The sequence below is a fragment of the Anas platyrhynchos genome, chromosome 3 (genome assembly GCF_047663525.1).
Source record: "Anas platyrhynchos isolate ZD024472 breed Pekin duck chromosome 3, IASCAAS_PekinDuck_T2T, whole genome shotgun sequence".
Taxonomy (NCBI): domain Eukaryota; kingdom Metazoa; phylum Chordata; class Aves; order Anseriformes; family Anatidae; genus Anas; species Anas platyrhynchos.
The window spans coordinates 18,588,439-18,604,690 of record NC_092589.1 but is presented as its reverse complement, the minus strand read 5'-3'; the positions used below and the strand labels follow the sequence as shown (position 1 = coordinate 18,604,690).

The window sequence follows — 16,252 nt, the reverse complement described above, 5'->3', positions numbered from 1 at the left end:
CAAAAATATCCAAGGAAGCCACTGAATGCCTTGCTTGTCACAGCCCATTATTTTTCAAGCAACTTTTCATTAGCACAGTTTATTAAAAGCAGGTGATTAATTCCACATGATGTAACTCAGTTTTAAATGTCCTGTTTAAATGTCCTAAATGAAATGCTGCGTCTTAACACATAGCTTTTCAATTTCTGCTATGACTTAGAATGCTAGCAGTAGCATAATAATTACAGACGAAGTACAGAGAAGGGCAGCTGAATGTTCAATGATAAGGAACAGCTTCCAAGCCAGGAGAGATTATCAAGGGCACTGTTCCTCAGCATCGGGAGGAGATGGTCCACATAGAGTGAGGTAAATGTTAGTGAAAAGTGGAATGTTTATTTGTTAGTTCTCCTACAGCACTCTTATGAGGCATGCTGTAAAATTACTGGGCAGCAGGTTTAAATGAAAATAATGGATTACTTCGTGTGGTTTGTAATTCAGTTGCAGAACTCGTTGCTGCTGGCCACTAGAGACCAATCATTTGCTTCAAGAGGAAATTGGCTCATTCATGGAAGAGAGTTCTGCCAGGGCCTATTAACACACCGAGATGTTTAAAAATAGAAATGCTCAGGAGCTGGTGTTTTGGTGGAAGTATTGCTGTACAAGCTCCTGGCTCTTCTAACCCTTTAACACTTGCAGACAACAGTTGTCAGAGGGATCCTTAGTATGATCCAGTTGCAGCCATTACAATGTGTGAAGTGCTCATCCAGAAGTGACAGTAAGCACTACATGTCCTTGTACAAGCATTTGGTCAGCAAGACATGCACTGAGCAGGGCTGTGTGTTCCAAGGGTATGGAGATAAAGCAGTTAATGTACCTGTTCCAATCTGCATATCAGCAAAAAAAAGTCCTAAGGACTTCTCTCACCTCAGTCTTGTGATTCAGAAGGTGGCAAATGGCCTTTTAAATGACAACTCAGGATACAGACTTTCATCAAAGCATCTATAACAAAAATCTTGTGGTAGATGAGCAGTTGTTTTAGCATGAGAAGATATGACTTCCCAAGTGATCTCAGTGTCTTAGGTACTACACGGAGCACTTTATTTTGTAGTGATCAACATTTTTTTAAAGACCAATCACAAGCACATCTGTGGAAAGTAAATACAGAAGAAAAAAGGTGAAGAGAGTTTCCACAATTCCCTGTGTTTTGCAATCCAGCATCCTCATTTTAGAAAGGCAGGAATTTTAGAAAGGTGGGAATTTCCCCACTAAAGTCTTTCACACCTTGTGGCTGTGCAAGAAGCATTTGCATCATTATTATAATACTGTTCTGCTGAGTGCCACTGTATGAGCACCAGAAGAACTTCTCAGTGAGAAGAAAGGATTGTGGATTTTCTTCTGTGGAGTATATGTGTGGGGTGTAAAGCAGCAAACTAAGATAATGATTTTTCTAGTCTTAAAAATTGCATAGTGTTGTCACCTAAAGAGTTGGTATGAAGTACCTATAAGATACTAGAATGCAAAAAAGTAATTTTTGTAATTATTACAGAGGACAGAGAAAAAAAAGCATTTTAATGCAGCATAATAGCTATATAACCATTGTTATATAATAAGTTTCCTAATCTGAAAATGGACTGAGCTTTAGATTTTTGATGAGATGGAGTGATAAGACATACTTCCAACACAGCTGTAGATAATGCTATTGTGTGGATGATTATCCATCCATAATTAAGGGCATCAGATTCTGCCTTCCTTTTCACTTTTGCACAGATCACTCCTTTCAAAACTACTTAGATTTTCACCTGTATACAAAGTGGTAGAAATCTTGGAGAAAAAATATTATTTTATCCAGTTTACCCAGGTGGATGTTTGGCTTCATGTCTATATCAGTGTCTGTGCCATGGTTGCAGTGGTGCTGAAGAGCTCCAGCCCAAGAGACAGGGTTGCAGGGTTCAGCTCCTGATCTTGCTGGTGAAGTACAATTTATTTTTGTTAAAGACTTTATGGCTTGCAGGAAAAGCAATCCCTATTTCATACACTGAAAGGAAAATAGTAGCTGGAGAGTGTTGTGCAGCCTTGTTTTTTTTTTTTTTTTGTTTTTTTTTTTTTTTTTTTTTGTTTTTTGTTTTTTGTTTTTTTTTTGAGGTTTATGTTTGGGCCCTCCTGAGAGTAACTGTACTCTGTGGATTTAAAAAGGAATGGTGGCCCCACTGTGCTCTTTGATCTGGCAGACCTCTGGGGTTAAGCTTTTCCAAACATAAGCTTTACAAATCTTGGGTTGAGTCCTTCGCTTGAGGGTCACACACAGACTGAGCTACTGTGGTTCTCCACCATGTCCTGGCCATAGCTGGAAATGAGACCAACATGGACATAGCTAGGATGATCGGCAGCTGCTCTTCAGCATTGCAGAAAATGTTCTGTAATGGTGCTCAGGTCTTGCTGACTCAGCATCTAATTTTTACATAGAGTTTTTCAAGCAAATAATGGCATTTTTCCAGGTAGTTGACCTTATCCTCCTGGCCTTGGAAAAACTACTAATCTGAAGCAAGGAAGCTGCAGAAGGACTTGTCTGAGGAAGAAACTATTTTACTTTACAATATTAATAGTCCTGTATTAGATTTACCATCTTTCAGGCTAGATGGTTTAAAAAGCATCTGGATTTTTAACTGGGGACTCTGCTTCCACCTATTTGGGAACAGTTACAATTTGGGGTTACCTAGCAGCTATAGGTGTTTATTTGTATGAGGAGGGAGACTCATAAGTATTCCTTATATCCTCAGGAAAAAAAGCACTGTAGCAATACAGAAATAAGCTTGAGTTCATAGGCATGACTTAAGACTCTCATTGTGCTGATCATGCTGTTTCAGTTCAGATTTACGCGTTTTGTTATTGAGGTTGGTGGAGTCTCAATAAATCATCTTGATTTAGAGACAACACAGTCTGACAGAGTCAGTAGTTAGCCTTACATCATTAAGAGAATAATGCGGAATAAATGTTCTGTGAAAACAAATTAATTTCTTGTCTTTATATTCCTATGAGACATTCTAAAGTGACTGGAAGGGACCGGCAACTGGAAATCACGGATGGAAAAATTTGTTATTATTATTCCTTTGGGGGACATGATCATCTGTGCTAGCAGACCTTTCAACAACTCATCTGTGATGATCAGCGATTATAATTATTTCTGTGCCTTCTTTTAAAGCTTCTTTCGGTATGAAATTGATAAGATACAATGTCATAATTTACAATTTTAAGTGTTTAAAAAATATTATCATAATACACTTTTGAATAGTTTTTCTTACATTTTTTAAAGGTTTAATATATCTGTGGAGGCACTTCATAAGTGTATTATTGACATAATATTTTTAGTGATGGCACCAGGATAGGGGAACATTAAAGTTTATCATGAATAAACATTATATCATTGCATTATTCATCTCTGCCCTGAATTTTTAATACCATTTATTTGTACACTAAATACATTACATGCAGTTTTGGTGGAAATAAATATAATTCATTCCAGCCAACCAAAGTCCAACTGGTATTTTGCATTGGATATAGTCAATCTTTTTTTTTTTTAAATGGTTACTCCTGTCCATTTTACATGGTTCATGTTACTAGGATACCACTAAAATGAAGCTGAAGAGCTTCAAAGAGCCAGAGCTGGGGCTCTCTAGGCTGAGGCTGGCTGCTCTCCCACAGACCTTGTGTAACTTACTGAATGCAGGATCCAAATGGTTTCTGTCAAACTGGAGCCCACACCAAAGACAAGAGAGGAACTTACTTCCTGGCTCAATAGAATGCAATCAATTCAATGACTTCCTTGTCAAAGTAACATACATGTTGAGATATGTGAGTACATGTAAACAGCTTGCCACAATGTCTGACATCTCATTAAGAAATTATATACATTTTTGATGAAACATAGTCGCCTTAATTATTTTTCAGAATTCAGATAGCATGTCATGATTTCCTGCTTCACATTTTTTTTTTTGCATGACTTTTGTTGATGGTTTGTTACTCAGTAAACTTTTTAGCAGCTAGTTTTGAAAAATTGTCTTTGAATTGGTGATGGATTGCACTCTCCTCCATCTCTGTCAAAGATTAAAACAGGCCTTGCATTCATGAATTTCCACCTTGTGGGTGTCACAGTGGTGCTGATCTAAAATGGACATTGACAATGAGTCCACTTAACTCTTTGGAATAACTGCACCTTCAGCCTGCTGGATTATATTCTGTTTTCAGTGAAATCAATACTATGTGATTGAAGAAAGCAGTGTATGGACTTTTTACAGGGGAAAATTTCTCTTGTAACGTTAGAGCCACGGGAGGCAAGGATATGATTAAGATAACAAGGTTGTTAATACGATAACAAGACTGTTATCTTAATAAGGAGACCTTTCTTATGTATAAGTAAATCTGTATGTTATTACAGCTACATAGATAGTATAAAAAAAGAACAATCTACACATGATACTTAGGACTTGTAAGCGCCAAAATGATGATAAGAAACTCAGTGGTGATTTAAAGAGCAGGGATCTATTTTTCCTAGTTAAAAAAAAAAAAAAAGCACAAAAAAAAAAAAAAAGCAGTGAAAGGAGCATGAGCAGGGGGAGAGATACTTTGATCAATTTTTCATTTCCAATGTTGAAATAATGTTTAAACATGGTTTCTGGGATCTTCCTGAATTAAGTATTGCAGTGCTGCAACCATGTTCTGGCTGATTCAATGCAGGCATCTTGACAATCTCCTCTCCTTCTTTTCTGGAGCTACCTCTCAGTCCCATCCAAAGCAACAGCAGTAGTAATGTGGCTGTTCAATTACACCTGACAAGTAGTAGCACAATAATGATAATGCAGTATTACTGCAGATTCTTCTGTGACAATTTGATAGGGACGCTTTTCCTAACATTTAATCAGCTGAAGATGATAGGCAAACTTATGACTCAAGACAATTTAACTGAATTACAGAGGAGAAATAAACGTGGGATTTCTGGTCCAAATAAAATTATCTGGTAGGAATGCCATTCAAACTGAAGACACAGTAGATTTCAAATTTGCTATGGTGCTATTGCTGTTTTGTGAGAAACATCAGAAAGCATTTTAGTTTCATGCTTAGTTTTATGAAGCTGCTAATGTAAGCTACAGTGTTGTTCTGTTATTTAACCAGCTAAGCTACTAGAAAATTATTATAAACCATGAAACCTAAGGCTAATAGGTGCTTGGACTGAATTTGTAGTCGTGAGACACAGTGTTGGACCTTGGAGGGTCCCAAGGCATGACAGAAACATCCTATGTATGGACGTCAAGTGAAAATAGTTAAAGATAATTTTTGTACTAAATTACTGCACTTTCAAGTTTGACAACTTTTTAGGGTGTTATTCTTCCCAGGCTGTCTAAAGGACGGGCATATAAAAAAGGAAAGCTAAAACAGCTTGCTAAGGAACAGGAAAATTGCCGCAGTGCTGTAGGTGTGCTTCAAGAAAGAGTCAGGACTTTGGATGGGAGGCAGACATTTTGGGGCAGATTCAGCTCACCATTCTTTCAAAATCCATAGCAGTCCATTCAAGTCACATTTTCCTCTCTCTTCAGGGTATACCTCAATAAACGAATTTTGCAGTATAATCCCAATTTTCTCAGTTCAGAATATGGGCAAAAAAAATCCAATTATGTGATGGATATTCTGGAAAATTATCTGTTTATAGAATCATAGAACGGTTTGGGTTGGAGAGGACCTTAAAGATCGTATAGTTTCCCCCTCCCTCCCTGCCATGGGCAGGGACACCTTCCACCAAACCAGGTTGCTCAAAGCCCCATCCAACTTGGCCTTAAACACTTCCAAGGATGGGGCATCCACAGCTTCTCTGGGCAACCTGTTCCACTGCCTCACCACCCTCACAGTGAAGAACATCTTTCTAATATCTAATCTAAACCTACTGTCTTTTAGCTTAAAACCTTTACCCCTTGTCCTATTACTACACTCCCTGACTGAGTGTCTCCTCATCTTTCCTCTAGGACCCCTTTAGGTACTGGAATGCTGCTGTAAGGTCTCCCTGGAGCCTTCTCCCAGCTCTGTCTGTCTCTGGAAAGGCGCTCCAACCTTCTGATCATCTTCGTGTCCCTCCTCTGGATCTACTCTAACAGATCTGTGTCTTTCCTGTATTTCCCCAGAGCTGAGCACAGGTGGGGTCTCATGAAAGTGGGACAGATGGGCAGAATCACCTCTTCCAATCTGCTGGACTCTCCTTTTAATGCAGCCCAGAGTGTGGTTGGCTTTCTAGGCTGCAAGCACACATTGCTGCCTCATGCTGTGCATCCACCAGCACCCCCAATGTCCTTCTCCACTGCTCTCTATACACTTGTCACCCAGCTATTATTCATGTTTGCGATTGCAAACCTTTGTGCAAACTATTTAATTCTTGCTAATCTATAGATTTTGTAGTTCTTAGACTTAACTGCTGCCTAAAGAGAAGCAAACTCTTATGCTTTTGTCTTGTTCACTTATTCATACAAATGAGGCATGCTATTCCCACCACCACAGCTTGCTAATAGATTATTTCTTTTATCTTTAATTGCCTTTGTTTGCTGAGGCTGTCACACAGTTTTGAGATTGCACTCTTGTGGTTGTAACTCCACATCCTTTTTAGCATCACTTTCACTGACAGCAGACACCAAATGGGTATGTTTCAGTTCGTTCTGTAATTTTTCTGCCCTTGATGATCTCTATCTATGGAGTAATTTGGACTTTTATGTCTGTGGCAGCTGAAGTGAAGCTGTGTTTCACCAAATGATCTTAACACTTTATTACTTTTAGTCCTCCTACGTGATCTCTTATATAACTTTATGAAGGGTACATTTCAAACTGGTGCAGTCAGTGCCCCCAGCAGGGCCACTTCTCTCTCTCTGTGGGGAGACTGGAAGGGCTGAGCCTATTTAGGGCTTTGCTGGCCTCATGGGGAAGACTCATCTTGCCCTTGAGCTTTGGAGTGGGCAGGGTGGGAAAGGATTACCACAAAACACCCACCCACAAGACTCCTTGCCATCTGACTGAAAAACAGATCTGTCTTGCACGCTGACCTGTGGTCACGAGCATGAAGCAATATTTTTGGTACTGTTCCAAGAGCAGGTGAGTACACTCCTGGCTATTTAACAACATAGTCAGATAATTTCAGTTTTGCATCTGCCTTGGCACTGGCATGACTTCACCATTGTGAGGTGACCTCAACATGGGACAACTGCACATAAAGCCAGAAAAAATACACTAGAGGTGAGACGTGATAAAGCGAGCTGTAAAATAGATGGCTGTGCCTGATGATGACACCACCAATTACTTGAGCAGCTCAACATTGGTGTGTGCAAAGGCTCTGTCCTAAATTCTCACAGTACTTCTAGGCCTGTGACTCACTGGAATCTTTTCTAGATGTAGGTTTTTATACATAAAAACATAGACTAATCAAAAACAGTGTGTTTTTCTCTCTGCAGCATTTTCTAGCTGGTAGAACTATTTGTCATAGCTTGGCAATGTCTGCCCTCATTTTAAGAAAACGAATCTACAGCCGGTAAGGTTTCAGATCTCTGTTAAAAATGTCTCATCTCAAAATCACTTCAGTAGAACCCTCTTTCTTCTGCTGAATGCTGCAGCGAGCTTCTAAAAGAGCAATGCCCACAGTTTTTCTCTGGCTGTAACTTTCACATCACTGTTACACAGCCGAAGGCAGAACTGGTTCTCAGATACTTGTGTTAGACATGGGGCCAGTATTAAATATGTACTAATGGGTCCATAGCCTCAAAATATACACTTTCTTAGTAAGACAATCCTGAAATGAAGCATAGAGGCCTGATTTTGACAGGCAAACACACTGAGCATGTCTATATTGCACAGCTAAATAAAGGCTTTTTTTTCCCATTCAGAGACAACATCCCTCAGAAGAAAAAAAAAAAATCATGTACTCCATCAGCATTGTTCATTAGAACAATGTCAAGGCAGAATACACTGTTAGGCAGTGCTTTGGTGGGGCATTTATAACAAATCATTGATGTGCAGCTGTTATCCCAACATGGTAGCACTGCCACGATGGATGTGGCAATTGTGTCAATGTGCACTCAGACTTTGTAGATTTTTTTCCTACCTTTCTCTTTGTCTTTTTTTTTCTAAGTCTCACACTTGCTTTCACATACAAAAAAAGGGACATAGTGTGCTACCTGTTCTTGTCCCTATCTACAGTCCAAATTTTTCTTTCCCCAGCGTAGGCAGTCCCATCTAGTATGACATCTATCTAGAAGAAAATGTCTCTTCATTCTGTATGGAAGAGCAATATCATTTACAAATAAATCAGTAGCAAGTGCACACAATCCTGTATGAGAATACTTGGTGGCATTTTTTTTGAAACCCTAAGAGAAAGTATGAGAAGGTAGAATCATAGAATCACAGAATATGCTGAGTTGGAAGGTACACACCTGAATTCATGATTGCTTTCCACGCAAAATTGCCTCTCAATATTATTTCCCAGCTTTTAAGAGTATTTGCCCAATGCATGCCTCTTGCATTAAAAACAAAAAAAAAAAAGAAAAAAAAAAAAAGAAAGGGAACGGAAACAGCTTTCAGAACCCCTTCTGATACTATAAGTCAAAGAAACAGGCAGACAAGTGAAATTCCTCTTCAGAAAAGAAGAATTGCCATTATTTATTTATTTATTTATTATTTTGTAGACACAACGGAAGATTGGAATGAGGACCACGATTTTTAATTTCTCTTTTTATGTAAACCAGACTTTAACATATGGTCAGCCATTGTCACAGTTAGAAGATGTTTGTTTTAGTATGGAAAGTTACAAATGCAAGGAGAAAAGCAATAACAGTTGGTTTGAAAAGGCATCTGTGTGTTTTTTGTATTAGCTTTGAAGACATGTTCAGATTTCCTCTTAATTACATAAAAATTACCTATGTGATAATTGTAATTATCCATTGTTAGCTGAGATGTCCCTTAACTGAGTATTTTATGCTTGTATTAATGTTCTCTTCCTTCCTTTTTATCAGACCACTTCATTTTAAACTAGAAACATTTCATATGGCAAGGGATTAAAATAAACCCTAAGTGCGAAGATCCTAACAATTTGGTTGCATGGCATGAAATGGAAAAGCACAACATTTTCCCGAGAAAACATTTTTCACAGAAAAAAAGGTGATTTGACAAAGCATGGGCATTTGAGGGAAAACATTCCTTGCAGTCGAAACTTTCGGCAGAGTGTGAAAACAATTTTCTCCTCAGGTTGCCCAACTCTCCTGCTCATAAATGGAACAGTTTGCAGTCACCCTGCTTTCCTGCAAAGTGCCTGCCTGCCTAAATAGTTTGGCTATTTAAAGCAGCCCTATTGCCTTAGAAGTCATGCCTGTTTTAAAAGGCATGGTACTTGTTACTTTTATTTTACTGTTATAACCTTTACTTCATTTAATTCTTTTATTTTTTTTTTTTTGTAATTTCTGCTGCACTCACAAGTGAAAGTAATACATTAACCTGCACTATACATGCAGCAGTGAGCTAATAAATAATATATCATATTTCTGTTAGCTGGGGACATTATTTTTTGTTCATGTCAGCATCAGCAGAACTGGTTGCTCAGCATGAGCATGTCAGTGAGCTGGCAACAAATCTCTGTATTGTGCTTAGCCTCAGAGTTAAGATTCTGCTCTAAAGGATATTAATAATAATAATTTTTAAAAGCCAAGAAATACAGCCACTTAACACTCCCAAATGCCTGGGAGACAGGTTAGGAAAGTGTATAATTGCCAAAGTATTTCAGGAGAAAAAGCAACTTCGTAAGAAACTTCAGAAATATTTCTAGGCTTTTGGATAAGAAAAGTATGTGTTTCATTCATAGCTGCTATATTACAAAGCATTTCAGCACACATCTAACTTCAAGCAAGCAGATACTTTAATAAAACTAAAGCCTGTGAATCACATAGTTTGGCTGTATTTATTGCTTTGTTCTTAGATGTGACACCTGTTAATACATGACATTGAATCAAACGCTTCACTGCATTATGATGGTTTTCATTCTTCGGAATCCCTATGAAAATAAAATGGATGAAGAAAGGGAAAGAAAACTGCTGGGCAACAGCAGCTGGGATGGAGGAGTGATAAAATGGGAGAAAAACAGCCCTGCAGCCCCCAAGGCCAGAGCAGCATGGGAGCAGGTGGATGTGACCTGGAGGTGGCCGCGGCCCATGGAGAGCCCCCACAGGAGTTATCTTTACATATTTCTTTGCAGCAATGATACAGTACAGGCATTATTCCCCCATTTTATGGAGAAATGCTTTTGCATTTTCTGCTTCTTCTAAGCTGCTGTATCATTCTTGCTTTTTGTGTGTGTGTCTGTGTCACATTAGCTGGATTCATCACTGCCAGAAGACAGCCAGGATTTCTCCCCTCATCTTTGTATCTCATGATACAATAATTTTCTCCTCTGATGCCAGTAGATTTTAGTTTAAAATATCTTGCTTGTGTCTTGAGCAAAGACATTCTTAGACATAATGACCTTTATTTGAAATGTGAGAACACTGACATGAAAAAGGACAAAAGCATGAAAAACAGTAGAGGTTAAATATTATTTCTGCAAGTCCACTAAGAAAAGGGCATATAACTATTGCTTGTTTTCCCAGGTCATTTTTAATATTCCAGCTAAATATGAGAGGGCACTTCTTTACTGTGGGGGTGACAGATCACTGGAACAGGTTGCCAAGAGAGGTTGTGGAGTCTCCTTTGCTGGAGATACTCAAAACCCACCTGGATGCCATCCTGCACAATGTGCTCTAAGTGATCCTGCTCAGCAGGGGGTTAGACTAGATGATCTTTAGATGTCCTTTCCAACCTCAGCCACTCTCTGATTCTGTGATAGCCAGGAATATCTAGTCAATTGCCCCCGACTGAATACTCCAAAAATTCCTTCACAGCCATGTCTGACACGCATGCTGGCTGCTCGCCTACGGGGCCCAGCAGAAAGCCCTTCTGGCTCTCCTCCATGCAGGCTATCATGGATTACTGGAGTGGGGACCATGCTGAGGCAGCTCTCCACTGGCAGTGGAGGGCCACAACCTGGCTGATGCTCTGCAGATGCTAATCTTGTGTTGCTCCAGCTGCCAGAGGAACCTCCTAACCTCTCCAAGCTGCTCCTTTGACTTCCAGTATGAAATTTTCCCTCCTCCTCTTTGGGGGTGGAGTGTGTAATTGTGTGGTATTACACGTCAGACATCACAAAGGAACCCACTAAGCATTTCCATTGAGATGGAAAGTTGCAGGCAACTGCATCAAGATAAAACATCCCCATCTTACTCTTGTTTGAGAAGTGCATACAGCTATAGTTCAATAAATGCTAAGAATTTTAATTGCCAGGTCTGGGGAATTAGAAGGCTTTCATTTGTGCTGTGACAGGTGGCCATTGCGCAGAAATGTGAGAATGAAAGCATTCAATAGTAACTGGTTGCTAACAGACTGACAAAATATTTCAAGTGAGGCAGGAAAATGTGGCAGCAGAGGAAACTAGATGAGCCAGGCACTCTGCCATAGGTGAGTGAGAAGAGCATCAGACCTTTCCTGGGTTAGCGGAGCTATGTGTTCTAGTGATGCTGTTTTCCTTCCTACTTGCAGTCATTATTTACTGTGGCTGTGCTATAAAAAACACTGGGCAGCTATTTTCAGTGCAATGTACATATCCAGGAAAGCTCATCAAATTCAGATGCATTTCTTGAGCTGAATAATCTTCCCACCAGACGACAAATATTTAAAAATGATTCTCATCTTTTCAGCTGGCAGCAAAATGGGCAGAGATGCAAATATATTAATCTTTCTTCTGTTCTCACTGACAAAGTATGGATAATATATTACATTGGGTATTATAGCTATATGCATCAAAGAGCAATGTTTGCTTTTCATTGAACAGTCAAAGCCTGGGGTTTTCTGAAAAATATTTCTCAGTGCTTTCTAGAAGGGGACAGTGCCCCATGCATAAACCTGTGGGGATGGTTATATAGCCACAAAGCCCGACTCCACCTCTTTGATAAATCTCAATATTAAAACATCATTTAAATAATGTCAGAAGACGCTCTCCTGATCTCTGGCACACCAGAACTGTGCACAACCAAGCAGGCAAGAAAGTCTGTTTGCTGCCACCATTCCCTGTCTATTCACCAAGACAGAACCTTTACATTAACTGGAAATTCATTTTCTAATAGTCTTGTATTGGGTTTTGGTGGCAAGGGTTTGGCAATGGAGGGCTGCAGGAGTGGCCTCTGTGAGCAGAGCCCAGCAGCTGCCTCACGTCAGATCAGAGCCAGCTCCAGCTGGCTCCAAAGGGACCCAGAGCTAGCCAGAGCTGAGCCAATGAGCAATGTTGGTTGTGCCTGTGGGAGAGCAGATTTAAGAAAGGGAAAAAAAACTGCTGGGCAGTATCAGCTGGGAGAGAGAGGAGTGAGAACCAGCCCTGCAGACCAGGTCAGTGCAGAAGGAGGGCAGGAATACTCCAGGCACCTGGGCAGAAGTTCCCCTGTGGCCTGTGGAGAGCTTGAAGAGCTTTTGAAGGGCTGCTGCCTATGGGAAGCCCCTGCAGGATCAGTTTGGGAAGGATGGCATCCCTTGGGAGGGACCTCTGTTTTACTCTGTTAGTAGTAGGCAATAAATTACATTGATCTCCCTATGCTGAGTCTGTTTTGCCTGTGCTGATAATTGGTGAGTGGTCTCCCTGTCCTTATCTCAATGCTCGACCCCTTTCCAGTGTGTTTTCTCCCCCTTTTTCTTTAAGGAGGGGTAGTGAGAGAGCAATTGTGGGGGTGTTCAGCTGCCCAGCAGGGTAAAACCACCACAGGTCCTCAAGCAACTTCCTTGGGAAATTCAGACTGACTAGGGCCTCCTATCTGAGTCATTAAAAATGGAAAATACCTTCTAAAATGTCCATTTAAGAAACAAAATTATAAATCTTGTGGAAAATGAACTGAAGAAATTAAAGAGGTACTTACAAGGTTGATAACTGAATATTTTTGAAGTTTTTTTTTTAGTGTTGCTTTTTGCATGGTTTTCTTTGTGTGTGCATGGTGTGTGAGTCACAAAACAATTTTATAAACTGTAAGCATGAGGGTTTCTATTCTATTTGCTGGCTGAAGGTAGTCTGAATGTTGGGAAATTATCTTGGTCGTTTTGGCTTCGTGTCTTCAGGTTTATTTTCCAGGACATTTCATTTATCTGAGAAGACTACAGTTTGGAGCTTTTGGCATGGCTGAAGCTTGGGGGTCACCTTTTGTTCAGGTTGTGGTGTTAGGAAGGGTGTTCCCTTAGCTGTGGCCTTCACTCTTTGTTTTCACATGGGTATGGAAGTTTTCTATAGGTCTTAAAGTTAATTTGGAGGAAACTAGGGTTTTGTATAAGTAAAGAATCATTAGTTTTGTAAATATTATGTATCTATAAGTTGCCCAGAACAAAGAAATAAGCTGATGTCGCTTCTGGCCAGTGCCTTCTGGTGATGCTCATTGGTGCAGAATTCAGTTTAATGTTACTATTAAGATTAGATATTAATATTTCTGATTTTTTTTAAAATAACACCTTATTTTTAATGTATGTCCATTAACAAGTTATTTTTATTGTGCCCACGGTGAAGACCTGTTTCCAAAAATCATTGGAAAATGTTTTAGTGTGGAATAATACTTGAAGCTGCCTGCAGGCCCATTGAACGTTCAGTCCCAGAAATACACCAGTGGCCAGGCCAGTATTTAAGGTTGTATCAGAGAAAGCTTTATCTGTGACATGATCACAGGATAATAGAATAATTCAGGTTGGAAAAGACCTCTAAGATCATCTAGTCCAACCTTTAACCTAGTACTGAAGTTGACCACTAAGCTGTGTTACTAAGTCCTACATCTACACGTTTCTCAAAGACTTCAGGGATGGTGACTCAGCCACTTCCCTGGGCAACCTGTTCCAATGCCCCAAAACTCTTTCAGTAAAGAAATTTTTCCTAATATCTAACCTAAACTTCCCCTGGTGCAGCCTGAGGCCATTTTCCCTTGTCTTACAATTTGGTGCCTGGGAGAAGAGCCCAATCCATGTCTTGCCTCCTTTAAGGTAATTATACAATGCAGTAAGGTCTCCCCTGAGCCTTCTCTTCTCTAGGCTAAACAACCCCACTTCCCTCAGCTGTTCCCTTAAGACTTGTTTTCTAGTCCCCACACCAGCTTCATTGCTCTTCCCTGGACATGCTCCAGGGCCTCGATGTTCTTGTAGGGAGGGTCCCAAAACTGAACATGGTATTCAAGGTGTGGAGGTACTCAGAACAGTGAGATTGCTTGTTAGACTGAGCCTAACAGCTGTTCTCCCTATAGACCATTTCTTAAGGTTTCCAAGAGGTCCAACAGTCTACTGTGCTTGCCACTTTGCCTAACTTTTGATACAGCTGCTTTTACTGGGTATTGATAAGCTTACCATGGAATTGACACAAAAGATGTTTCTGTGGTGCATAGGTAGCCATCATTAAGACCTGCAGTGCCAGTCTTGCTCAAGGAGAGACAATAGGGACAACCAGAAGGCTGGCATTTCCAAAGAGAAGGAAGTGGAAGGAAAATAGCAACAATGCAAATTTTCATGGGGACAGGAACATGGCCATCCTGAAAGTATTGGCAAAAGAGAGAGGAGACTGTATGGCCAAGAAGCAAGAAATGATGCATCTGCATGATACGTTCTCATTTCTTTTGTTCTTTCTACTCTTTCTGTAGGAAGAAGCAGACAGACAAATAAAGGAACAGAATGTGCCATGGTGAGTGATGAAAGAAGCAAAACAGCTCCTTAAGGAGTTAGTATATTCAAAGGGAGCTCTTCCCTTTGTGTTGCTGATCTTGGTGGTGCATACAGCTCTTGAATATACAATCAATTTTAATAAACCTGTGTAGCATATGTAATTGCCTTTGAAAATGTCAGATTTCTCAGAGCATCTTTTAAATTTATTCAGTCCACTTCCCACAAGACTTATAATTTTGTTTCTTACATGGCCATTTAAGAAGTTATTTTCCTTTTTTAATGGCTCTTATATAGGTGACTAGCTAGTCTGAATTTCCCAAGGAAGTTGCTTGAGGGCTATTACAAAATGAACTTTCCAGTTAATACAATTATTCTGTGTGGGTTACTTGTATTAGTCATAATGTGAATTGACATTACTTGAGCATACATTAACCTTCTCACTCCTCCTGCTGGGGTATTAGGAATTACAAGTATGTAGCTCAGAACAACCTTAAAAGGCTTATGTCATCCAAAGAAACTTGAATTACATTAGAATAATCAGCATTTTCTGGTGAATCTTTTTTATCCATTAATGTCATTACATGAGGTTTGAAGTCTTAGAAGTGTTTGGAGAAGAAAACATTTTCAATAAGAAAAACTGTACCAATGTTTGGCATTCCCTTACTTTAGAGGCTTTTTTTTTTGCTTTTTTTTTTCCACAGAAAGATAGAAAGTTGACCTTAAAATGGAATTTGTACCTGAAGATTTCCTTCTCCTAAACGAGGTTTGTTTACACTTTCATTTTGACTCATCTGCATCTCTTCCTAAATTACATTGTCTTGTAAACCCATATTTTCTGAAGATGAATACCATGCCCCTATCAAAGTGTGCATCTTTCAGATGGAGGTGTCCTACTGTCTGAGGAGCTGCTTTTACTGTTTGACCAGAAATGGGTCTAACACTACAATTTCCCACTAGTAACATATTCTCCGCTTGTAACTAAACTTTAAATAAACTATGTTAGGGCACAAAGCCATAGAAAGCAAGGCAGGCTTCTCAGCTTGTTCCCTGTCCCATGCAATGTGTGTCTCATGGCTGTTACCTAATGAGGACAATATAGTGAGGTGGTGCTGACATTGTGTTCCTCAGAGATTCAGTGCGTTGACCAAACTGTTCTCAGGTGTGAAGCACAGGCAGCACGTGGAGTGTGTCCTATCAACTGCAATTTGGGACCTCTTGCAGGAAGCACATCTATTTTCTGAATTACTGCATAACAAAGGAGATTTAAAGCAAGATGTGCTAAGTTACCTTCTAGACTCTGACTAACCATCTGAGTGGTCAGTGACTTAAAGTACTCTCTTTTATGATGTGAAATGTTCTCATAGCAGAACAAACAAACAAAAACTATAGGATGTCCTAGAAATACCATAAGTACAGTGTTACGTACGTATGTTTCTAAGTGATTTATTGTCCTTAAAGCAGAATTTCAGTCTTCTCTCTAGACATCATGTGCACAAAACAA

At 39.7% G+C, this 16,252-nt stretch overlaps 1 long non-coding RNA gene across 3 annotated transcripts in view; it reads left to right on the top strand.

Annotated features, from left to right (window-relative positions):
* Positions 1–16,252, top strand: part of LOC106014735 (uncharacterized) — a 72,000-nt gene that overhangs the window by 18,233 nt on the left and 37,515 nt on the right. For all 3 annotated transcript variants that reach the window (XR_011808049.1, XR_011808048.1, XR_005264311.2), the window contains exons 5-6: positions 14,730–14,770; positions 15,453–15,514. This is a non-coding gene — a long non-coding RNA (uncharacterized lncRNA). The remainder of the gene's footprint in view (positions 1–14,729; positions 14,771–15,452; positions 15,515–16,252) is intronic.